The 25,683-nt window shown below is 39.3% G+C and overlaps 1 long non-coding RNA gene across 6 annotated transcripts in view; it reads left to right on the forward strand.

Moving 5' to 3' along the window:
• Positions 1-321: 321 nt before the first annotated feature.
• LOC138761970 (uncharacterized) overlaps positions 322-25,683 on the forward strand; it is a 117,593-nt gene continuing 92,231 nt past the window's right edge. For 2 of the 6 annotated variants that reach the window (XR_011356668.1, XR_011356667.1), the window contains exons 1-6: positions 322-365; positions 10,174-10,273; positions 19,628-19,806; positions 20,512-20,678; positions 21,494-21,593; positions 21,782-21,867. This is a non-coding gene — a long non-coding RNA (uncharacterized lncRNA). Of the gene's footprint in view, positions 366-10,173; positions 10,274-17,068; positions 17,127-19,627; positions 19,807-20,511; positions 20,679-21,493; positions 21,594-21,781; positions 22,027-25,683 lie in introns of those variants that run through there. The other 4 variants (XR_011356669.1, XR_011356665.1, XR_011356670.1 and 1 more) reach the window with 4 other exon arrangements.

Consider the following 25,683-nt stretch of genomic DNA (forward strand, 5'->3'; position numbering starts at 1 on the left):
GAGCAACTGAAGCTTAGATCCTGAAGGGAAAAGGGGTGAAAACATAAGTGCAAGATGCTGGACAAGTGCAGTTTCCAGTCCTGTCATCAATGCTGGAGGGGAAACCATAAAACAAGATAAACTGAACCCACTGAAATTGGATTGGAAGACAGTGTCTTTAAAAGAGATATCCTGGAGAATGATGGCTGATTCTGGTTATTGTTCTCCCTTTTGAAATTAAGAATAATTCATCACCCTGGTCACAAATTCCATCTGAGGTATTGTCTCAGGATAGCAGCTGACATCATAAAGGACCCCCATCACCTTGGTCACAATCTTCTACCTTCAGATAGAAGGTACAAAAGCCTGAAGACCATCACGTTCAGGTATAGGAGCAGTTTCTTCCCAATGATTAACTGGCACTTTAACCTCCTCATGTTACATTTATTAAGGACTTCGCTGACAAAATAAAAATCCGACCGCACTACTGTAACGCCACTTTTATTTTTCCACTAGGCTAACTGTGAATATTTATTAACTTTATTTTTAATTTATTTACTTTAATGTATATATTATAGTGATTTTTCTTTACAAAACACCTGTAAGAATTTTAGAGCATATGTACATAATTTTATCTGAAAAGAGCAGGAAAATTTAAAGGTAGATTGTCTGAAAAAGAGCAAGCTGAAAATTGGGAGGAAAGCCACATTTGACAGAAAGTGGCACATGTAAAGTCATCAATGCAGCAAAAAAAGAGGTGAAAAGATGAGGGTCAGAGAAGTGCTAAATCAAGGACAATTCCAAGTATTCCACAAAACTCATTGTTCAGACCTGTCTAGTCTCCCATGGCTTTGACATGGAGGGAATAGCAGGGGTTAAAAGTTGTTCAACTTCCATCAAGTCAATGTGGGTGATGGGAGATGGTTGGAACTTGTTTTCAAAGAGAAAGTGAAGAAATCTCAGGCTATTCTAGCCCAGGGTAGAACTGTAGAGGATTGGGCATGAGTGATGAACATTTACCAAAGTGATCATAACTCGGAACTGTTCAGTTTGAAGAAGGTATCAGAAAAGTTGCATATGAAAGTGAACAAGAGAGTGAATGATGGGAGAATGAATAAAGTCAAGATGGAAGAAATGTGTACTGTGTGAACAAGCAATATAAATGAAAGGATCATCAGACAATGTCCAGTCTTGGAGAGGATGGAGAAGTTGTTGGGAGGGCTAAGGTGTTGGAGGCTGTCAAGAGGAAAGATTTCCAGGGCATATTATATATATTAATCAATGACAAGCGAGCCTCTACACTGAGATGACTGTGGTTTGTTCTCCCTTTGTAGAGGTTTTCTATGATTAAAGGCTTCTTGTGACTGCGAGTTGGCATGCTTTGTGTGAAATACATACAGGAAGTGAAAAAGACTCAGCAGGTCAGGCAGTATCTGTGGAAAGACAAATAGTGCAAATGTTTCAGGTTGAGGACTCTGGTCAGAATCTGGAAACGGTTTCAAAATGCAAAGCTTGAGGAAGAAAATGGAAAGGACAAAAAGAAATAGCTGATTTGGTGAAGTCAATGTTGCCATGCTGATAAGATATCGATGAAACCATCTGGTTGACTGTTTGAGAGATTTCTTCTTTGGCTTCTTTGGCTTGGCTTTGCGGACGAAGATTTATGGAGGGGTAAATGTCCACGTCAGCTGCAGGCTCATTTGTGGCTGACAAGTTTGATGTGGGACAGGCAGACATGGTTGCAGCGGTTGCAAGGGAAAATTTGTTGGTTGGGGTTGGGTGTCTTTTGTCAGTGAGGTGGGCTCTGCGGTCTTCTTCAAAGGAGGTTGCTGCCCGCCAAACTGTGAGGCGCCAAGATGCACGGTTTGAGGCGATATCAGCCCACTGGCGGTGGTCAATGTGGCAGGCACCAAGAGATTTCTTTAGGCAGTCCTTGTACCTCTTCTTTGGTGCACCTCTGTCTCGGTGGCCAGTGGAGAGCTCGCCATATAACACGATCTTGGGAAGGCGATGGTCCTCCATTCTAGAGACGTGACCCACCCAGCGCAGCTGGATCTTCAGCAGCGTGGACTCGATGCTGTCGGCCTCTGCCATCTTGAGTACTTCGATGTTAGGGATAAGTCGCTCCAATGAATGTTGAGGATGGAACGAAGACAATGCTGGTGGAAGCGTTCTAGGAGCGGTAGGTGATGCTGGTAGAGGACCCATGATTCGGAGCCGAACAGGAGTGTGGGTATGACAACGGCTCTGTATACGCTTATTTTTGTGAGGTTTTTCAGTTGGTTGTTTTTCCAGACTCTTTTGTAGTCTTCCAAAGGCGCTATTTGCCTTGGCGAGTCTATTGTCTATCTTGTAGTCGATCCTTGCATCTGATGAAATGGTGCAGCCAAGATAGGTAAACTGGTTGACCGTTTTGAGTTTTGTGTGCCCGATGGAGATGTGGGGGGCTGGTAGTCATGGTGGGGAGCTGGCTGATGGAGGACCTCAGTTTTCTTCAGGCTGACTTCCAGGCCAAACATTTTGGCAGTTTCCGCAAAACAGGACATCAAGCGCTGAAGAGCTGGATCTGAATGGGCAACTAAAGCGGCATCGTCTGCAAAGAGTAGTTCACGGACAAGTTTCTCTTGTGTCTTGGTGTGAGCTTGCAGGCGCCTCAGATTGAAGAGACTGCCATCCGTGCGGTACCGGATGTAAACAGCGTCTTCATTGTTGAGGTCTTTCATGGCTTGGTTCAGCATCATGCTGAAGAAGATTGAAAAGAGGGTTGGTGCGAAAACACAGCCTTGCTTCACGCCATTGTTAATGGAGAAGGGTTCAGAGAGCTCATTGCTGTATCTGACCCGACCTTGTTGGTTTTCATGCAGTTGGATAACCATGTTGAGGAACTTTGGGGGGCATCCGATGCGCTCTAGTATTTGCCAAAGCCCTTTCCTGCTCACGGTGTCGAAGGCTTTGGTGAGGTCAACAAAGGTGATGTAGAGTCCTTTGTTTTGTTCTCTGCACTTTTCTTGGAGCTGTCTACGAGGCTCTAAAGGCTGTTTACGGCCCCTCACCCCAAGTCCAAAGCCCGCTGCGCAGCTCAGACGGCAAAGTCCTCCTCAGCGACAAGATCTCCATCCTCAAGCGATGGTCAGAACACTTCCAATCTCTTTTCAGTGCCAACCGCTCAGTCCAAGATTCCGCCCTGCTCCAGCTCCCTCAACAGCCCCTAAGGCTAGAGCTGGATGAGGTCCTCACCCAGGATGAGACATATAAGGCAATTGAACAACTGAAAAGTGGCAAAGCAGCAGGTATGTATGGAATCCCGCCAGAGGTCTGGAAGGCTGGCGGCAAAACTCTGCATGTCAAACTGCATGAGTTTTTCAAGCTTTGTTGGGACCAAGGAAAACTGCCTCAGGACCTTCGTGATGCCATCATCATCACCCTGTACAAAAACAAAGGCGAGAAATCAGACTGCTCAAACTACAGGGGAATCACGCTGCTCTCCATTGCAGGCAAAATCTTCGCTAGGATTCTCCTAAATAGAATAATACCAAGTGTCGCCGAGAATATTCTCCCAGAATCACAGTGCGGCTTTCGCGCAAACAGAGGAACTACTGACATGGTCTTTGCCTTCAGTCAGCTCCAAGAAAAGTGCAGAGAACAAAACAAAGAACTCTACATCACCTTTGTTGACCTCACCAAAGCCTTGAGAGATTTAGAGATAGAGAAAACACAAACAAATGAAGGAACATGGAAAATCCATGAAATGCAGAGCTGTTGGAAACGCTGAGCAGGTCAGGTCATGCTAATCAAGAGTTAATATTCCAGATAGATTACATACTCTCTTGAAATAAACAGAGAGTAATTATCTGAAATCAATTAATTTGATGGAGACATAGAATAGAGAATCTTATAGCCCAGAACAGACCCTTCAACCCAACAAGTCCATGCCAAACAATATGGCATTATGGGCTAATCCCATTTGCCAGCATTTGGTCACTATCCCTCTGGGCTCCTCCTCTACATAAATCCATCCAAATGTCCTTTGAATGTTGTTATTCTTATTAAATCTGGAGCCTTGCAACTAACTTTCAAAGATGGTAGATGATGTGATATTCCTCAATTAAGTTGATTCACATTATTATCAGTGCAGAAATTCACAGGCTGACAGTCAGTGTAGAAATGGAATAGAGAATTAAATTAACAGGCAACTGAAAACTCAGGGGCACGCCTGTGGAGAGAAACCAGTCACCTAATCTGCACTTGGTTTTTCCAATGTAGAGCATACTGAACATTTTTCAATAGATATGCCTTTTTGTTTGTAGCATCCAAGATGATTTTGTTAGGCATATTGATCACATTTTCCTAAATGTAATCAGTTCATCTTTGGATTTTGATGCACCATCAATAATCACAAAAGACTGAAGTTGTGAAACTGATAGACTTTTATTAACTTTTGACTGATCAAGGCAGAGTGGAATGGGGCACATGCAAAGGGCTATGGATAGGATTGGTCTTGGGAGGCATGTCCAGCCAGCAGTAGGTAATCATAGCAAAACAGTGGTTTACCACAGGTATGTTCCACAACAACCAGTTTTACAAAGCAGGCTTCAAATATATACCAGTCCATGAACTAGTGGGACCCCTGCCTATATCAGACATATGTTTGAGAGTGTGTTGACTTGCAGTATTTTGGTATGGTATGGAAATTGTTCCGCACAAGATAGGAAGGCACTCCAGCGGGTAGTGAAAACTTCCCGACGGATTGTTGGAATGCAATTGCCTACCATCAAATCTATGGGGGACAATGTTTGGACAGGGTGAGGAATATCATTAAAGATGCAACACACCCTAACCATGAACTATTTACTCTCCACCATTGGGCAGGCATTGTAGGAGCCTTTGCTTGAGAACTACCAGACTTAAAAAGAGCTTTATTCATGAAGCTGTGATAGTATTAAATATCAATTCACAGCGTTGAGTGGTGCTGCACTTATATTTCAGAATCAGTCATCTTTTTAAAAAAAAAATATTTTAGAATATTGCAGTCTAATTATGTATGGTTTATTGTGTTTTTTTATTGTTTATGTTTATTGTATTGTATATTTTATATTCTGGTCAATACTAATCATGTTTCATTGGCTGGTAAACCAGTATAATGATAATAAAGAATATCACCACCATTATTATCATGTTCTATTAAATTAGCTTGGTGGATAACTGTCCATCAGGATGGAGGCTGGTGACGAGCGGTGTGCCTCAGGGATCGGTGTTGGGTCCCTTGTTGTTTGTCATTTACATTAATGATTTGGATGATGGAGTGGTAAATTGGGTGAGTAAATATGTGGACAATACAAAAATAAGGGGCGTTGTGGATAGCGAAGATGATTTTCAGGGATTGCAGAAGAATTTGGACTGCTTAGATGAGTGGGTTGAAAGATGGCAGATGGAGTTTAATATCAATAAGTGTAAGGTTCTTCATTTTGGGAAGAATAATCAAAACAGAACATATGCAGTGAAGGAGAGGGCATTGAGGAATGCAGAGGAACAGAGAAATCTTCAATAATGGTTCATTGTTCTTTGAAAATGGATCCTCATGTAGATAGGGTGGTAAAGAAGTCTTTTGGTCTGCTGGCCTTTATAAACCAAAGCATAGAATATAGGAGCTGTTAAATGTTGTTGAGACTGTTCAAGGCATTGGTGAGGCCAAATTTGGATACTATGTGCAGTTCTGGTTCCCAAATTATAGGAAGGATATCAACAAGGTAGAGAGGGTGCAGAGAAGATTTACTAAAACATTGCCTGGATTGCAGAATCTAGAATACAAAGAGTAGTCTAGGTCTTTATTCATTGGAGCATAGAAGGTTGAGGGGGGATTTGATAGAGGTATATAAAACTATAAGGGGGATAGACAGAGTAGATGTGAATAGGTTTTTCCCCTTGAGGGTAGGTGAGATTGGAATGAGGGGTCATAAGTTAAGGATTAGGCAGCAAAAGTTTAAAAGTAACATGAGGGGAAACATCTTCACTCAGAGTGAAACATCTTCACTCAGAGAGTGGTGGCTGAGTGGAATAACCTTCTGGAAGAGGTGGTTGTAGCAGGGTCAATTTTGTCATTTAAGAGAAAGTTAGGTGAGTGCATGGATGTGAGGGGACTGGAGAGTTATGGACAGGGAGCGGGTAGGTGGAACTAGTGGAGATCTCTTAAAATTGCTGTGGACTAGAGGGGCTGAGGTGGCCTGTTTCCATTCTCTAATTGTTACATGGTTATGTATGGCATTGAGCAGTTTCTAGACCAGTCCTACAAAATGTTAAACATTTTACATCTGTTGCAAATCGATTTCATTTGACAGAGAAAGAACAATCTTGGAGACATTTTTCAAGTTGATCTTAATCCTTCCAATAATTGAGCCTGCCTGAAAACTCCTTGACGAAAGAGTTGGGACTTCCTTATAAACAAGGCATTTGAGCCATTCCAACTGTACATGTAAATTTATTTTTCTTTCTCTGTTAGGCTCAATAATCCCACATGGACATTCAGCCAAAAATGCTTCTGAAAAATTATCTCATGAAAATCAGAGAGATCTAGTTGATGTTAATTCCTTTATAACTATTCAAAATCAATGTCACGGAAGTCTAGATAGAGATACACCTTCATAATCACAGTTGTAATAGAACATAGAACATATGCAGCACAGTACAGGCCCTTTGGCCCTCAATGTTGAGCCAACCCATATATCTCTTCCTTTAAACAAAAGTACTAAGCCCTCCCTACCCCATAATCCTCTTTTTTGTTAAAATCCATGTACCTGTTTAAGAGTCTCTTAAATCCCCTCAATGTTTCAGCTTCCACCACCATCCCCAGCAGGGCATTCCAAGTACCCACAACTCTCTCTGAAAAAAAAACATACCCCTGATGTCTCCACTAAACTTCCCTCCTTAACTTTGTACGTATCTCCTCTGGTTTTTGTTGATTCTGTCTGAGGGAACAGGTCCTGGCTGTCCACTCTTTCTATGCCTCTCATACTCTTGTAGACCTCTATCAAATCTCCTCACATCCTTCTAAGTGAAAAGTCCCAGCTCTTCTAATTGCCTCATAAGACTTGTTTTTCAATCCAGGCAACTGGTAAATCTCCTCTGTACCCACTCCATTGCTTCCACATCCTTCCTATAACAAGGTGACCAGAATTGAACACAATGCTCTAAGTGTGGTCTTACCAGAGATTTGTAGAGTTGTAACATGACCTCTCTATTCCTGAACTCAATCTCCCTATTAATGAATCCCAGCATCCCATAGGCCTTCTTAACTATCCTATCAACCTGAGAGGAAACCTTGAGGGATGTATGGATTTGAACCCCCAAGGTCCCTCTGTTCATCTATACTTTTAATTAACCGACCTTTAATGCTGTACTCATCCTTCTAGTTAGTCCTTCCAAAATGCAACACACATCTGAATTGAAATCCATCTGCCACTTTTCTACCCAACTCTGCATCCTGTCTATATCATCTCGTAACCTCCGACAACCTTCAGCCCCATCCACAGCTCCTCCAACTTTTGTGTCTTCTACAAACCTACTGACCCATCCACCCATCTCTTCATCCAGGACATTTATAAATATCTCAAAGAGCGAAGGGCGCAGAACTGATCCCTGCAGCACTCCACTAGTCACTGACCTCCAGGCAGAATATTTTCCTTCCACTACTATTCTCTGCCTTCTTTCTACCAGCTATTTTTTATCCATAAAGCTAATTTTTCACTGATCCTGTGACTCATGACTTTCTGGATGATTCTCTTTATCTGCAAGCCAATTTTCTTTATCCACCCTGACAAGGTTCCATGGATCCCATGCCTCATGACATTCTGAACAAGTCTTTCATGGGGGACCTTGTCAAATGCCTTGCTAAAATCCATGTAGACCACATCTACTTTCCTACCTTCATCAATTTTGTTTGTTACCTCTTCAAAAATCTGAATTAACCCTGTGACACATAATCTTCCCTTCACAAAGCCATGCTGATTATTCTTGAGTAGTCTATACTTTTCCAAATGTTCATAGATCCTATCCTTAAGAATCCTCTCCAATAGTTTTCACACCACTGACATAAGATTCACCGGTCTATAATTCCCCAGGATTCTCCCTATTACTTTTTTTAAAAATCAAGGGGACAATATTTGCCATTCTCCAATCCTCCAGCATCACTCCTGTGGCCAAAGAGGATTCACAGACCATTGCTACTGCCTAGCTATCTCTTCTCACACTTCCCACAGCAGCCTGGGGTATATCGTGCCCAGTCCCAGGGACTTCTCAATCAAAATATCCACATTCCTGTGGTATCACCTATTTTTTCCAACTGTCACAGCATAATTGAGTGGCATGGGTTCGTGGGCTGAAATGGCCTGTTTTCATACTGTATGTCTAAATTTTTTTTTTTAACTGTTTACTCCAAGCCGATCTTGAGCTTTAATGAGTCACAGAGGATAAATGAATCCTACATGAGTAAAGACCTTCCCAATTATTTTGGGTTGGTGTTATTTTAGTGCCAGAGGATAAGGCTGTTGGGAAATAAAGCTCAAGAGCTTTGGTTTATAGTGATGAGCTTTTCCATTCACTACCTAGCTTTAAAAAAAGTATTTAAAGTGATTTCAGCATGAACTATCGACAAAATGCTCTGCAGTTACTTATCCAGGGTACCCTGACAACTTTTTCAAACCTACAATTTCTACCACCACAAAAGTCAAGAAGCACATGTGCTTGCCACCACCAACAAGTTTGCCTTCTACTTTACTCCATGACTAAATATATCACAGGTCCATTATAATTGCTGGAAACCAATAACCAATGGTATAGGGAAGCAGCTACACCTGGAGAGCTGCAGTGGTTCAAGAAAGAGGGCTCATCATCATATTATGAAAGGCATTTCAGGATGGCCATGAAATTCTGGTCTTCACTGTTACGTCCACATCCCAAATATATAAAATCCAATTATCTCCTTTGAATAACTATTGGTGATAAGATCACTAATATTGCAATAAACACTATTATTACAAATAAACCCTAGAAACTTATCGTAGTAGGATTACAAACCTACCCCAAATACTCTTACAAGTCAAATCAAGGAATTAGAGATAAATCAATTTAAAATAAAGTAGAAACGGGCACTGAAAACATTGGAACCACTCAACAGATCAGGCAATATCATTCGGCACAGAAATAGAGTTTAATTTCATAGACCTTTCTTCAAAAATTAAGCAAATTAAATTCTGAAGCAAGCTATTAGCAGGTGAAATACTCATTCCAAATTACAACTGAGATTCTTGTTGAGATTATCCATGATTCGTTGAATGCCATCACATAATAATTGACAATATCAGCATTCCCTTCTACTCTGCTCATCTACTCTAATTATTTGAGTGAGTGGAGAAAATAGAATTTATTTGCTCCTGTATCGCATTTGTCCTCTCATCAAAAGAAAGAAAGGGAAATGGCTGTTTTTGAAAGGTCATCAATTAGTGGCGAGGCAGAAGAGATATCCACAAGAATAAGAAATGGGAACAGGAATGAATCTTGTGGCCCCTTGAGCCTGTTCTGTCCTTCAATATGGACATGTCTGTTTTCAAGGTGACTTCAAAGCTATCTTGCTTGTTTCCAAATAAATATTGACTCCCCTGCAGTTCAAATATCTTTACTCAATATGGTCACTGATTTAGCCTCCACAACTCCAAAGACTACAACTGCATAAAGTTAGGAAGTCCATCTCATCTCCATCTTGAAGGACAATCACTTGTTTTGAAGGTAAGGCCCTTTGTTCAATATCTTTTTGCATCTACCTTTATCAAGACACTCAGAATACTGATAGACTGCACTACATTAAAAAATATATAAAATTCTGGAAATATGCAGTAGATAAAGCAACATTCATGGAATAAGAAGTAGAGTTGTCTCAATTCAATCACTTCTCATCAGAATCTAAACTGATGTGTAGTCTTTAATGGCACAAAATTTCAGAGCAGATGCCAATGTACATTTGCTGATATACTGCATATCCAGTAGGTATATTAAAGAATGTGTACTCCAGACTGCTTTAAACTTTGGATAATTGCTTGTAATAATTGTGAACTTTATTATATTTATATTTATTATACCATGTATAAGAAACATGATTGGTGATATTAGTAAGCAAACTGCCTATAAAACGTGTATATTCTATAGGAAAGTTTTCCATCCACAAATTATTCATTGAGGCATAGTTTGAAATCAAAAGACTTTGAACTGAAGAGGGGGATGTTCCTGGCAGAGGAAGTCTATTAAAGTAAGTATATAAATAGAGAGATAAATAAAGTGATAAAGGTTGTGAATTCCCAGAACCCAGAAAGTAGAATGTATAAACCTCCGGTGTGGAATACATAAAGAGCTGGAGGCAAAATACTGATGAGTTTGAGAAAAGCTGGAGTGTAGGTTTGGCAGAAGTGACAGAGCTAAGGAAATGAAAGCCCACAAAGAGATTTAAAAATACAAGTGAAAAAAATCATTCACTGGAGGACTAGTAGAGACAATGTAGGTCAGCAAGAACAGGAGTAATACTGTATGACATTAGTTTATGAAGCTTATTGGAATGAGTTGTGCGCATGTTGAGATTGACAGAAGATGGGTGATTGGAAGCAGATAAAGATAGCATTGGAATAGTTATCTGGAGATGACAAAGGCATTGCTGAGGGTTTCTGTAGCAGATGGGCCAAGACAGAGTCACGTTGTTGTAAGATTCTTCCATCTGTTGTTCTAACACCAATGTTAACCTGTTTATTTCAAATTAGCTAACGGACGAATGTCATGCATATGTGTTAGGTGTATTAAGTCTATTAATATCTGTAAATGTTGAAGTATTGAATTTCATGGAACTGGTAAAATAAACAATTTTACAACAAGGAAAATTTCATAACATTGATCAATCTGTGTAATTATTATTGGAATGCAGTGCTATCAAAATGCAGTATTAAAAATCTGGGGAAAACCCCTTATAGAAACTTAGTTCCAGAAGCAATAATTTAGTGTGAAGAATGCAGATGAGTTTAAGGGAAACTTGATAAACACACAAGGGAAAAAGGAATCTGGTTTATGCAGATAGACGAGGGTGCTTTGAGTGGAGCATAAATACCAGTCAGGATGAGATGGATTGAATAGCCTGTTCCTCTACTCTTGTCATTTTGTAATATCTCAGTTTTGGAACATTAAAATCTCTCTTTTTTTAAACAAAGACTAGCATTGCTTTACAATAACACATCTAACTTTTATGCCCACAATTCTGGAAGCACTAATCAACACAGAAGGATTAAACTTTAACCATTCTCAAGCAGGGGGCTGAGTAAATTACAGATACACCGGCATACATTGAGATTTCCGCAGTGCGCACTTTGACAGAAGGTGGGTTTACATGCCGGCTGTGGTGTCTGTCACAGTGTAGTGAACCGGTAGTCACTGCTTGTTTAAAATGTGCTGTTTGTCACCATTTTCTGATCCTGCAAAGACAATGATTTGGTTACAACAAATAGAATTCATTGACAATCTCCCACCAATTTCCACTGAAAATGTTGAACACATAACAATTTTTTTTAAAATCATGGATATAGTTCTCACTATTTATCACAGCTGAAATTTGAAGAAACTTGAAAAGGGGAAAAAAAACCTTTTGGTAACTCTCAGCCCCACCAAGCCCAAGATCTCCATATCCCACCATCTGCAACCTTATCAGAAATAGATCTGATATTGTTGCATTGTCTGTTCAGTGGTTTTCCCTGATAGTTTATTTTGCAAGTCTACTACTTGTTATGCAAAAGCATTGTCAAACCTTCCTTCTGTTCTCAGACCTAATTGTAAACTGCATGCTTGCATTCGCAATTCTGTACTGAGGAGGTGATGCAATTTCACTCCTTTCTACCTCAGAACTGAGGAGGCAATTAAAATTCAGCCACACAGGTGGGTCTGGAGTCACAAATGGACTAAAATGGGTAAGAATGGTGTTTTCTTTCCTGAAATACATTAATGACCAACTTTACAGAACTTCAGTTCAGATTGCCTGTGACATGAATTCTCCAATTCACTTCCATTTAGACCATCAAAACACAATGTACATTTGAAGCATAGGATCTCCCTTTATGATAATATATTCTACAAATCTCTGGACCCAACTTTGAATTCAACATTTTCAGATAATTAGCCTTGTATGTACAAATCAAAATCACCCAGCAATCTTGGTGAAATGTTTCCCCTCTCTACAGATGCTGTCTGACGAGCTGAGTATTTGCAGAATTTTCTTTCATTTTCTAATTTCCAGCAAATCCATTGTTTTGTATTTCATGATTGTAGGATTGTTTTACAGTAAAAATCCTTGTATCTGGCACCTATTGGGATTGTTAGATGCTATATAAGTGAATTTTCTGGATGCTTGAGATTGTGTATTGTGTGATTCATGACTAATGGTGAGGCATGCCAATTTTAAACTTCAGCATTTTTTACCTATTCCATTATCTTTTTCTGTTTGCTTGAGGTTGCTGGTTGCTTGAATTCCAGATAACAGGAATTTTACTATATTTCCCTTTCTCTTCCAGCTATATTTGTCCTCTTCTATGTGCTTATCCTCCAGACAGATCAGCTGCAATTAACCTCCAACCTCTTTCAACTGGCAGCACCATCTTTTGCATCATTTAATTTCTTTTGGTATTCATGGTGGATGAGTGCTAATTAAGTAGGTTCCTTAATCCTGTAGAGTGACAAACTGCTTGAGAGATATTGAAGCAGCAACAATCCTGCTTTCCTATTATGGTCCCATCACGCATTATTGTGGAACGACTTTCTTGAATCAAGAGCTGAGTTACTCACCACATGATACCCAGCCTCTCATCTATTTTTGCAGTTCTGCTAATTCTGTGTGAATAAAAAGAAGTTGAAGGAGCTCAGCAGGTCAGGCAGCATTCATGGATAAAATGATTCACTCCACATTTTGCATTGGGACCCTTTATTGAGAGTGACCATCTCTAACTGACTATTTCCATCCATGGATTCTGCCTAACCCATTGAATCTCTCCAACTGCTCCATATTCATTGGACATTCCAACCTCCTCCATTTTTAGTTTAGTCTGGTATTTTTGTGGTTGGCCCAGTTGAGTTTCTTGTCAATGCAGACACCTGGGATACTGATAGTAGACGACCCAGCAAGGATATTGCATTGAATACCAGAGACAGAGAGTTTGACTCTCTATTGTTGGAGATAATCATTTACTTGAATGGGTTGTGACATAAATATCACCTGTTTATAATTATGAATTATTCTAATGATTAATTAGAAGGTTTTTGAAATAGTGAATATTAGTAAATATTGAATTAATGTCATAATGGGTGGCACAGTTGGTGAAGCGCTTAGCACAATGCTTATACAGCCCCAACAATCGGGACCAGGGTTTGAATCCCATGCTTCCTGTGAGGAGTTTGTACATTCTCCCCGTGTCTGCATGGGTTTTACTAGAAGGCTTTGATTTCGTCTTATCCTTCAAAAAGTGCCAAGGGTGTAGGTTAATTCGATGTAAATTGGGTGGCATGGACTCGTGGGCCATGCTGTATGACTAATTTTTTTTAAAAATTAAATAAACAAAAAATAAATGAAGTAAATCTGTTCATCAGATATTTACAGTGTTTGGTGGAATTGTAAATTGAAATTGTAATTTTCACTTTTCTATATCTTTTGTTCTACATTCAGGGGTAGAGTTATATTAAATCTGTCCCATAGGAAGCCACCCAACTGAGCAAAAAACAATTATTGTCCTAGTTAAATTACAAGTGATCGTGATACAGCCATAATCACTGTATGTATTAAGTGATGATTAACAGTAAATTACATTTAAAAATGGATCTGCAAAGTTCTGATTTTTATTTTCTTCTTTGAGATATTAGTACATGTACAAACTCATAAGGAGACCATCAGCTAAAGAAATTCACTTTTTTTTCCAAGTCAATCATTACTCAATTTATAAGCATCATTGAATGGCATTACTTGGTTGATGAAACAGTGAAATTATGGACAAAGATCTCTGTTGGTCTATCAATTTTTGGAAGGGTAACAGTCACTAAGTAACTATGTATATATTTTAATGCTTTTGCATGTTCCCATATTGTAGGGAACTGGCTTGGAGCATCAATAAATGGCATAAGAAAAAGTATAAAGCTAACTTTAAAAAATAAAAAGGAAAACTGAAGGTCTGTCAGCCTTTGAAATGAAAATGTATGTTAGAGCATAAAAAGCAAACAATAATATTTTTTAAATAATTTTAGCTAAACATGAGTAAGAACAGAATAAACCTGGAGATTTAAACCAAATATATTTGCCACTGTTTTGATCTAAACTTAACAATCAATGATTTTTAATTTTTATGTTAATCTATATATATTTAGGAAATATTTCACATTAAATATTCCTTTTCATTGATTGTTAACAAAAATAAGCCATTTAAAATAGAAGCTTTGACTGCAAAGATTGGTTCCTTCAGATAGGTCTGTGCCTAACTAAATCATTTTTTTTTTAAAAAGATCCAAATCACTGTTTAATTTTAATAAAAATAAACAAAGAATCATTTGGCAAATAAAGACATCACCAACCTTAGGTACATTTTCTGCTTGCAGATTTTACAGTTCTGGTATTTTGCTTTGGAATGCCAAGTGGGTGTAGTCATAATTGGTTTCACTGATGGGTTTTGGTTACATTAAATCAAAAATACTCAACAGTTGTTGACTTTGCAAAATAAACCATTCAAATAAAGTGTACACAAGTTTATTTACAAAGATGTTTCCAGTCATTAGTACAAGAGACTCTCTTATGTTTGCAAAGCACCATTACCTCAAGCCAAGAAACATTCATCCTATCCTTCTATTTTTCAAATTTATTAAACAATATTTCACATGTGTTTGAAATAATGTCAAGTCCAGGACTCCTGTGGAATTGCCTTAGCTCTGGAACTGTTATGCTACTTTAGTGTTAATCATTTTTGGCAAAGATCCACTTCCTGTAAGAAACTGAAACAGCTTTGGAATGTCATCTCCTCGAAAGAAAACAGCGAGCATCCAAGAGGAAGCTCTCCTCCGCTCCAGAATCCCAGATACTAAAACATATGGATAACTGGAATTTGTCAAACATGACTGAAAGTAAAGGACACACTTTTCCCACATACAAATAAACATAAAATTCTGGCTTTTTAAATGGATTCCATGAACTTTAACACTTAATTTGCTTTTTTTTATTTTTACTGCGTGTAAAAGGCATGATGCAGGATAAGAGGTATGCAACAAATGTATTATATGGTAACAAGGCTGTGAAAAGCAAGCTGGAGTTTTGAATCATTGGAAATCCTTTAAGCCAGTATCATGTGGACAATTGGTTCTTGGATGCAAAAAAGGTGTGTTTCATATAGGTGCCTCACACAAGCAGCATTTGGTAGGTTTCAAGGTGATACTTTCAGTTTATTGGTCTATGAACCAGAATACCTTACTACTGAGGACCCTCTGGTGGAATGTCTGTGTGGATTTTGATTGGCTTTTCTCCTTTCCACTGTTTAGATCAGTTCAGATCTTCCTACGTGCACGATAATGTAAATTATCTTTTTTTTACTCTGTTGGTAATATAGCATGTGTCATGCTCCATCTTTTTTAATACTTCCTAAATCTATAATCGATAGGAAAGGTACCGGGGATTATGGGCCAAATGCAGGAAAATTAGACTACTTCAGATAGATAATTTTTGGCATTGAGCTTTAGGACTAAAGGTCCTGTTTTCAACTCTCAAAACACTCCCTGTACTTCATAACAAAGAAAATTTAATCACATAATATTTTCATACAGTAGTATTAAAAAAAAATCCATGGGTCTGTGTGGAGCCAGAACAGATGTGTGAGGTCCTCAATGATTATTCTTCCGCTGTTTTTACTGTGGAGAAGGACATGAATACTGGGGAACTTGGGGCTGCAAATGGTTGTATCTTGAGAAAAGTCTCTTTGTTTTACCACTGAGGAGGTGATGAAGGACCTGAAGCATATGAAGGTAATCAAATCTCCCAGGCCTGATCAGATATATCCACGGACAATGTGGGAAGCTAGAGAAGAAATTGCAGGTGTCCTGGCAGAGATTTTTGAGTTGTCATTATTACGAGTGAGGTGCCTAAAGACTGGAGGATGGAAAATGTTCTGCCACTCTTCAACAAAGGCTGCAGGGAAAAGCCTGGGAATACAGGCATGAGCCTGACATCTGTGGTTGATAAGTTACTAGAGTATTCTAAGGAGAAAATATACATGCACTTGGATAAACAAGGGGTGATTAGGAATCTGCAGCACAATTTTTTAAGTGGAAGATCATTTCTCACCAATCTGATTTTGTTGAATATGTGACCAAGATGGTTGTCGAGGGCAGAGAAGTAGATGTTTTATAGACAGATTTCAGCAAGGCCTTCTCTCAGATTCTGCACAATTGGCTGCGCTGGAAGGTTAGATTGAATGGGATCCAATATGAGCTCACAGATTGTATGGAAAAGTGGCCTCTTGGAAGAAAGCAACGGATGATATGGAAGGTCTTTTTTTTTGGACTGGAGGCATGCAACTAAGGGTATGCTTCAGGGTTCAGTACTGGGCCCATTTCTGTTGCATCTATATCGATGATTTCAATGAAAATGTTCATGACATGATTTGCAACTTTGTGGAGGACACTATAGTGCCAGGAATTATAGATAGTGAAGATGATTGCCAAAGGTTGCAGAGGACCTTAATCAGTCACACAGATGGACAGAGGGAAGGATTTTTTTAAATTTTTTTTTCACACTATAAACCATACTGACCAAAATACATGCAAACATTTTTCTCTTGAATATATACAGTGTCATTTTCTCTCATTTTTTCCCCCCTCCCTTCCCTCCCTCCCTCTCCCCCCTTCCCATTTATTCAAAGTTCAATCTATAAGATACATTCAACCCATTAAAAAATGTCGTCACTTAATAAAAATAAACAAGAAATTTTTGTCTTTTACTTTTATATACTGAGTCAGTTCATTTCATTGTCTTCCCCTTCTGTCATTTTAGGTGGTGGAGGTCCATGGTAGGACAGAGAGAAGGTTGATGGAATTTAATACTGAGAAATGTAAGGTAGTGCATTTTAGGAGATCTAATAAGGCCTACATGGTGAATGGTAGGGATCTGATGGGTGTTGTAGAATAGAAGGATTGAGGAATATAAATACATAGGACCTTGAATGTGTCATCACATATACATAGGGTGGTTAATATTCATAATATTAAGTATAAAGTCTTGGCCATGTGCAGATTTCACGACACCTACCTATGGTCTGTGTCCTACCTAATTGTCATTTGTCCAACTCTATGTTACTCAAAACCAACTTGTGACTTAAGTATGTGCAAAATTTCTGGGAGAATGTGGTCCATGCCTCCACTCCAGGAGGGCAACATTGGAACCTAGAACACTATACACACGTGATGCAGATCTAACTTCTCCCTCCACTAAAACCTTAGATCTTAATGTTCAGTGTAGGGTGGGGAGGGTGTTGCACACAGTGCTGCAGCAGGTAGTGCTGCTCAGTCCATTTGGAGTATTGTCTTCAGTTGTGGCCACAGTGCTATAGAAAAGATGTTATGAAGCTGAAGAAGGTGCTGAGAAGAATTGCAAGGATGATGCCTAAACTTTGGGTCCTGACCTGCAGGAAGAGGCTGAGCTGGCTTGGGCTTTATTCCTTGCAGTGCAGGTGGATGATCTCAAATACTAAATCATGAGAGGAACAAATTAGGCGAATGCAGAGAAACTTTTGCCCAGAGTAGGGGAATCAGTCACCAGAGAACATAGGTTTAAGTTAAGGTGGGACAGATTTAACAGGAACCTGAGGGATAACATTTTTTTTACAATGAAGGTGGTAAATGCTTGGAAAAGGCTGCTAAATGAGGTGGTTGAGGCAGGTACTCAACTACCTCTGGCAGCAGCCAGTTTATGAAGAAAATGGACAGACACAAGGAGAGGATAGATTTCAAAGTATATTGGCCAAATTAGGGAAGCTGGAACTCATGTGAGTAGGTTCATGAGCTTATTTCCACAGTGTATGTCTATGACTTTAATTATCACTTTAATAACCACTGAAAAATAATTTGATATCTTCAATTGTCCTGTAATTGATACCCTTGTTACAAATCTATGTCATTAAACAATGATACCTTTCTTTGACTTCTTCGTTCCACCCAGCTCTAGCTCAATGTCTCTACAGTTCATTTCTTGAGGCCAAACTCCCACTGAGACTACCACACATCCACAAGGGCACAATTACCATTGTGCTGAAGCAGCTGTTATGGCAAACCATTAAATCCAAAAACAGCCACATGATTTATGTGAACATGCTAGATAGTAAACCTGTCCATTCTGATGTGGCCATGTGCAGATTTCATGACACCTACCTATGGTCTGTGTCCTACCTAATTGTCACTTGTCCAACTCTATGTTACTTAAAACCAACTTGTGACTTAAGTATGTGCAAAATTTCTGGGAGAATGTGGTCCATGCCTCCACTCCAGGAAGGAAACATCGGAACCTAGAACACTATACACACGTGATGTAGATCTAACTTCACCCTCCATTGAAACCTTAGATCTTAATGTTCAGTGTAGGGCGGGGAGGGTATTGTTCACAGTGCTGCAGCAGGTAATGCTGCTCAGTCCAACTTGTCTGGCACTTGCACATTTTCCTATGACCAAATGGGTTTCCTTTCCATATCCCAGTTTCCTCCTCCAATTAGCCTTAGGTTAATTGCTATTGTAAATTACCTGAGTATAAGTGTTGGTGAATAAGATTGGAGTTATTGGGCATGTTGGAGCCAGTAGATTAGAGAGAACTAGGTTGTTGAGAGCCAGTGTAACTAGGGTCAATGGCCCCTTTCTATACTTTCAGAAATGTGATAAGAGCAGGCATAAACCATTCCAAAAAAATCCAGTGGAATCTGCATCTTAATCAATGCTGACATCAAGAAATTTGAAATGAGAACATGCTCTTGGGTGGGACTTGAACTCATTTCTGACTTTCTGACTCTTAAATGGATTGCTATACAATGAACTGGAGAAATGAGAGAGTGGAGATGGTCAGCTAAAAGAGAATTTTTTTTTTTTTCTAATTTGTGATAATCTTGTACATTTTTACTGTTTCAAATCCATGCAAAGGTATGTGCAAAATTTCTGGGAGAATGTGCAGTAGCCAAATGTTCCCTTCAGAACATTATAGCTGTTTATGTTGGTCCAGCATAGAACCAGCTTAACAAGGAAATTCATTTCAGAAAATCTAACTTTTTCTTGAGACCGCCAATTGCCATGTTGAGTGAAGAACCAGTTGAACATTCATTGTCTTTGCCTGCCCCGGTATTATTCAGAGTTCTTCTTTCTCCTACCCATGTCTGGCTTAATTTGACTAAATAACATAAGTAAGTACATTTCAAAATTAACTCATTGCTTGTTAAAATGTTTTGGAACATTCTGAGCTCATGACAGATGCTAAATTAATCCAAACTTTTCTTTTTCATTTAACTTTTGAAGCAACTAGTTGAAATTCAGGAAAAAAAAAATGACCCATATGCTTTTAAACTTTGTTTTGCAGCAGGCTTCTTCTCTTCAGTTGGAGATACAACCCTTTGCTACATGCTCTGGATTCAGATATTCTGTTTAATTTAAAACAAACTCTAGAAGACCAGCAGATGTTGAGAATGAAAGGGCCCTTCTGATGGTGAAAGAAAGTATCCAGACCAAATTCAAGAGGTCCAGTGCTGGCCAGAACTGGTAAAAAATTAAATGTTAGATACAAAAGAATAAATAATCATATTATTGCAGAATAATATCTCTAAAGACATGCTGAAAAAGTGTAATATAACTGTTTTTTAAGTATAACGTTCAAACCAACATATTTTAATCTACGAGCATCTCATGTGGAACATTGGGACACATTATTCTACAGTTCAATTGTCTGCTTCTGGGACTCAGCAAATTGAAAACATTTCCAAACTGCGGGATTGCTATCAAGGCACCATTAGGATTTAATTTATTGTGACAACCAAACATCAATTAGGTAGAAAAAAGCAATATTTATTTTGTTTAAATATTTTTTAACTTACTATGACATAAATAAAATGTGCCATTAATGAACTTTTAGAGCAATCGCGTGGCTTCATGATTATTTCAGAATGTCCAAATTAATTTCAGTTAAAATACCTAAATCTCAGCAAACAAAACTTCCATCCAACCATTAATACTGAATTCAACTCTTGTTTCCTGAGGTACAAACCACAATTCCCATAACTTACTGTCGAGCTCACTCCAATTCTACTTCTTAATTAAAGTAAAAACAAACTGCTGGAGAAACTCAGCAGGTTGAGCAGCATCCAAGGGGGGGAAAGGAATTGTCAATATTTTGAGCCTGCATCAGGACTGCAGTAGTTTGGTTTTTTTTTCTCTTGTGCCTCAACTGGTAAATTGGTTTGCTTTCAGACATCTAAAAGATTAGGCCAGAACTATTGCCAGAACTAACCTGGAAACAAATTCGATGCCGCCACCAGTTTTCTACATGCAGGCAAAAGCATTCTGAACTGCTTTGCCGTTCATCACTGGAAGGAAATATTTAGCCACCCAGCCTCCTTCACTTTTGAACAGCACAGGTAAGATTTTGCATTGTGCCAATACAATGGAAGACCACCCTTTCCATCCCATCCATTACCTATGTTTTCTGGAAAAAAAAATTTTGATTTTCATTTAGCCTGGAGAACAGATGATATGCACAATTTTGTAAACCTTCATTGCAGAAAGCACAGATTGGTGAGGCCTTAATTCTGTGTATGAGGATTTAATATTGATGACAAGGTCAGCATTTATTCCCAAATTTCCATTGGATTGAATAACTTGTGGGGTGTTTCTGACAATAATTAGGTGGCAACCAATTTGATCGCCCTGCAGACAAGCACAGGTCAGGCCAAATAAGAATGGCTAATTTCCTTGCCTGTGGTCATATTTTACACCAATATTGTATTTCATGGCCACTGTTTTTATTCCTTATTAATATAACTATTTGAATTCAAATTCATTCAAGTAAGTTTCTAGACCTGTATTCCAACAAGCAACTGAATAATCTACCCATTAAATGTTATGATAACCTTGACTAACCCTGCTGGAACTGATAAGTTATATTGCTGATCTATGTGGATTGAAGTCCATCACCAGTATCATATTGGCAATCAAGCGATCAACCAACAAAAGAAATTATTTTTGTTACAATAGCCAAGGATGACATTTTCTTCACTTGTGCAGTGGTAGCAAAGTCAATCACTATTGATTCCTTTCATGCTCAGTAAAAGTTCATATTTTGCATTTTCATTGAAATGAATTGACAAATTCCCTCTTCACCCTCTCTCCATTCCTACTATTCCTTTTATCGTTCCACTTTTCTCTCTTCTTCCATCCATGAATCAATTTCCAGGTCTTTGCTTACTCTCCATACGAATGGGAACAAATTCTGCCTCATATAACATTTAATATCTTCCTGGAACAATAATCCTGCCTAAGAAAACATGGACAAGGTAAAGTAATAATAATGATGGGTAGGAACATTATGCTTGTAATGTTGATAGTGAATGATTTGCTTTGGTTAGCTGGCATTGTGTATTGAGTGACAAAGTGCACTATGCCCTCTAACTCTTAATAATATTTGCAGAAGACTGTTGATGTCATATAACCTCAGTCAAACTTACTGATCTTTACATTGCAGGGGATCAGCATTTTTAAACTTTCCCTCAGTATCAAATGGATAAACTTTGGATTTTTAATGCCAGGAGATCTGAGGCATGAGAACAGGTACATAAGATATCTAAGACAAGATAGAGGAACAACTAATAGTCTCAGTAGCCAATGCTTAAACTGCTTCTACACATAGCAGGCATCATGAAATAGTTGACGGAAGAAAAAAAACTTTGATTTTGCGAACTAACATCAATAAACAAAATTTCAGCGTTACTCCCTGATAGATTTTTTTATATATTTCCAACAGCAAATTCCCTGCTTTTTCTCTTAACTACTTTTATTTTGTTATCTGCAACTGAAGTCACTCGCTAAGGCTTACAGACAGTTTATTGAATAATATCATAAGCTTTTGGCAAGTTTAGGATGTGGGAAATAAAATACTGTAGAGATGAACATTTATCTTATATGAATGGCATAAGGCTATGTGTTTCAGTAATCCTGTTCGGCTCCGAATCATGGGTCCTCTACCGGCATCACCTACGGCTCCTAGAACGCTTCCACCAGCGTTGTCTCCGCTCCATCCTCAACATCCATTGGAGCGCTTTCATCCCTAACGTCGAAGTACTCGAGATGGCAGAGGTCGACAGCATCGAGTCCACGCTGCTGAAGATCCAGCTGTGCTGGGTGGGTCACGTCTCCAGAATGGAGGACAATCGCCTTCCCAAGATCGTGTTATATGGCGAGCTCTCCACTGGCCACCGTGACAGAGGTGCACCAAAGAAAAGGTACAAGGAATGCCTAAAGAAATCTCTTGGTGCCTGCCACATTGACCACCGCCAGTGGGCTGATATCGCCTCAAACCGTGCATCTTGGCGCCTCACAGTTTGGCGGGCAGCAACCTCCTTTGAAGAAGACCGCAGAGCCCACCTCACTGACAAAAGGCAAAGGAGGAAAAACCCAACACCCAACCCCAACCAACCAATTTTCCCCTGCAGCCGCTGCAACCGTGTCTGCCTGTCCCGCATCGGACTTGTCAGCCACAAACGAGCCTGCAGCTGATGTGGACTTTTACCCCCTCCATAAATCTTCGTCCGCGAAGCCAAGCCAAAGAAGAAGAAGGCATGATAGAAGCAAAAAATAAATTGCATTGAGAGTGGTGTGTAAAACTCCATCAGTAATTTAATGAACAAGACAGGACTACAGATATTAATATATTAATATATCTGCCTGTATGAAAAGGCATAGGAATCAAGCAAAAAGCAAAATTATTTCATAAATGTTCTTGCAGTGGCATGAAAAATTTTGCATTTTGGAGTCCTTCAATGTTCATTCATTAAGAAGAATATTTTCTAGCCTCTTATTAAGATGAGATCCCAACCAACTGCAGAAACTTTAATTATCAGGGTACTTGGCTGAAACATTAAAATAACACTGATTCAGGATAAGTCAGTGCGGTGAACACACAGGATAATCCAGGAGCAGAATAAAGAAGATCAAATATTGTGATAAATTAAAATAATTAACTATTAATAGTAATGTTCAGGAATGTTGTGTCTGTCATGCTGATATCACAACATTTGCTCTGGATGAGTGACATTGTGTTTGACAAAGTACACATTCCTATTTAATGTTTACTGAATTGCGACCAATGCGACCCTCTGCACATATGACCACATTTTTAAAAAATATATAAGAAAACAGATAAAATTTACGTGGCTTATGTTGTATTTGACAAACTATAACAGGGATACAGGGCAAGTAAGAGCCAAAATGTACATACTTACCTTGTTAGTCTGCATCCCAGAGTCCTTAGGCTGGGTGTGGCCATCTTGATTCCTGTGCATATGCACGAGTCCTTGGTTGGCACAAGCACAGTGGGTTCGCGTATTGGCGTTTGGTTGGCAGATGTGTGAGAGCTAAGGGCGCAAATTCAATATTGTTAGGGTGCTTAATTGTCACGCGTTTACTAACCGAACTCCAATACGCAAACCCTCCACACATGCACCAACCAAACTCCAATACACGAACCCACCACGCTTGTGCCAACCGAAGACCCACAGGAATCAAGATGGCTGCGCCAAACCTATGGACTCTGGGATGCCGACCAACAAGTTCAGATGAAGAAAATTTTGATTTAAAAGTTTGCTTTAAGACTTACGTACTCCACGCACATGGGCAAAATTCTGACTTACGCCAATTTCGATATACGACCAACCCCTCGGTCCCAATTACGCTTGTAAGTCAGGGAGTGTCTGTATTTGGAAAAGAGTGTTTAATGCCTCATCATGTAACCTCAGAAGACCTAAGTAAAACAGGAAAGTCTGCAGACATGATAGTGGAAGTAAGCACACAGAATGGAGAAACTCATAAGGTTAAAGAGTGCACTTTATATAGCAAAGATGAAGGTAAAAAGCCAACATTTCAAACTTGAGCCCTTCATCAAGACATGCTCTTACTCTGAAGAAGGGTTCAACCCTGAAATGTTGGTTATGTACCTTTACCTTTGCTACATAAAGTACACTTTTTGACCTGCTGAACTTCTCCAGCATTCTGTTTTTACCTCAGAAGACCCAACTGATTTTCACACTGCAGCTAAGGATAAGGCTCCATTTTTTTTTCAAAATTTCTGTCTCCTAAAAAACTTATATTTAATGTTGAATAGATAACCCTTCAGTTACTGAGTTAGCTATTGCCATTTTATTCTGTGGGATTTCAGGAAATAAATGGTTATCACACAGTGTCCAAACAGAATTTTAGCAAACACACAAGTACCTTTGAAATTGTATAAAAACTGATTTTGAAATACGAGCAAGATTTGATCTTATGTGAAGAACTCATGAAAATTTGTGCCCTGAAAATTGAACAGTTGAAAGCAATCCCTTTTCAACAGGGTGTCATTTGTTACCCAAAGAAAGCAAACCTTCTGGGAGTAGTATTAACACAAGAACATAAATTAATTTCAATCTCAGTCCATTTTGGAATGAAGTGAAATAACTTAAGCATGCCTTTGATCAAATATCTTGAAAGCCTTCTGCTGCTGAGTGTTTGAAAGCTGCAGTTTGTAGGTCATATTAATCATAATTAAATCAGTTACACAAACTAATTGGTCATCATTGTTTCATCCTCTAGTTCCAGCTATGACAAAGCTGTAAGCTGACAAGGAAACTCCCCTGTAAAATGTGACTTCATAAGAATAATTTGCACTGTATCTGGCCTGCTGTTGGATTTAGTTGTGCAGTGAAAGTAACAGATTAATTATGAGCATTCTGCCTTTACGTTATTTTTATTTTACCTGGCAGTGCTATTTATACATCAGGGGTATACTATGGGTGGCTAGAACTGCTATCTACAAGAGTCTGACAAAAGAGTTGGGTGAAATGAGGAAGGCAGGGGATTAATAGAAGTATAGTACATTACCGGCATCACCTACGGCTCCTAGAGTGCTTCCATCAGCGCTGTCTCCGCTCCATCCTCAACATTCATTGGAATGACTTCATCACCATCGAAGTACTCAAGCTGGCAGAGTCCGCAAGCATCGAATCCATGCTGCTGAAGACCCAACTGCGCTGGGTGGGTCCCGTCTCCAGAATGGAGGTCCATCGCCTTCCCAAGATCGTGTTCTATGGCAAGCTCTCCACTGGCCACCGAGACAGAGGTGCACCAAAGAAGATGTACAAGGACTGCTTAAAGAAATCTCTTGATGCCTGCCACATTGACCACTGCCAGTGGGCTGATATCGCCTCCAACCGTGCATCTTGGCGCCTCACAGTTCGGCGGGCAGCAACCTCCTTTGAAGAAAACCACAGAGCCCACCTCACTGACAAAAGACAAAGGAGAAAAAACCCAACACCCAACCCCAACCAACCAATTTTCCCTTGCAACTGCTGCAACTGTGCCTGCCTGTCCCGCATCGGACTTGTCAGTCACCAA

Source organism: Narcine bancroftii, chromosome 4 (genome assembly GCF_036971445.1).
Source record: "Narcine bancroftii isolate sNarBan1 chromosome 4, sNarBan1.hap1, whole genome shotgun sequence".
Taxonomy (NCBI): Eukaryota; Metazoa; Chordata; class Chondrichthyes; order Torpediniformes; family Narcinidae; genus Narcine; species Narcine bancroftii.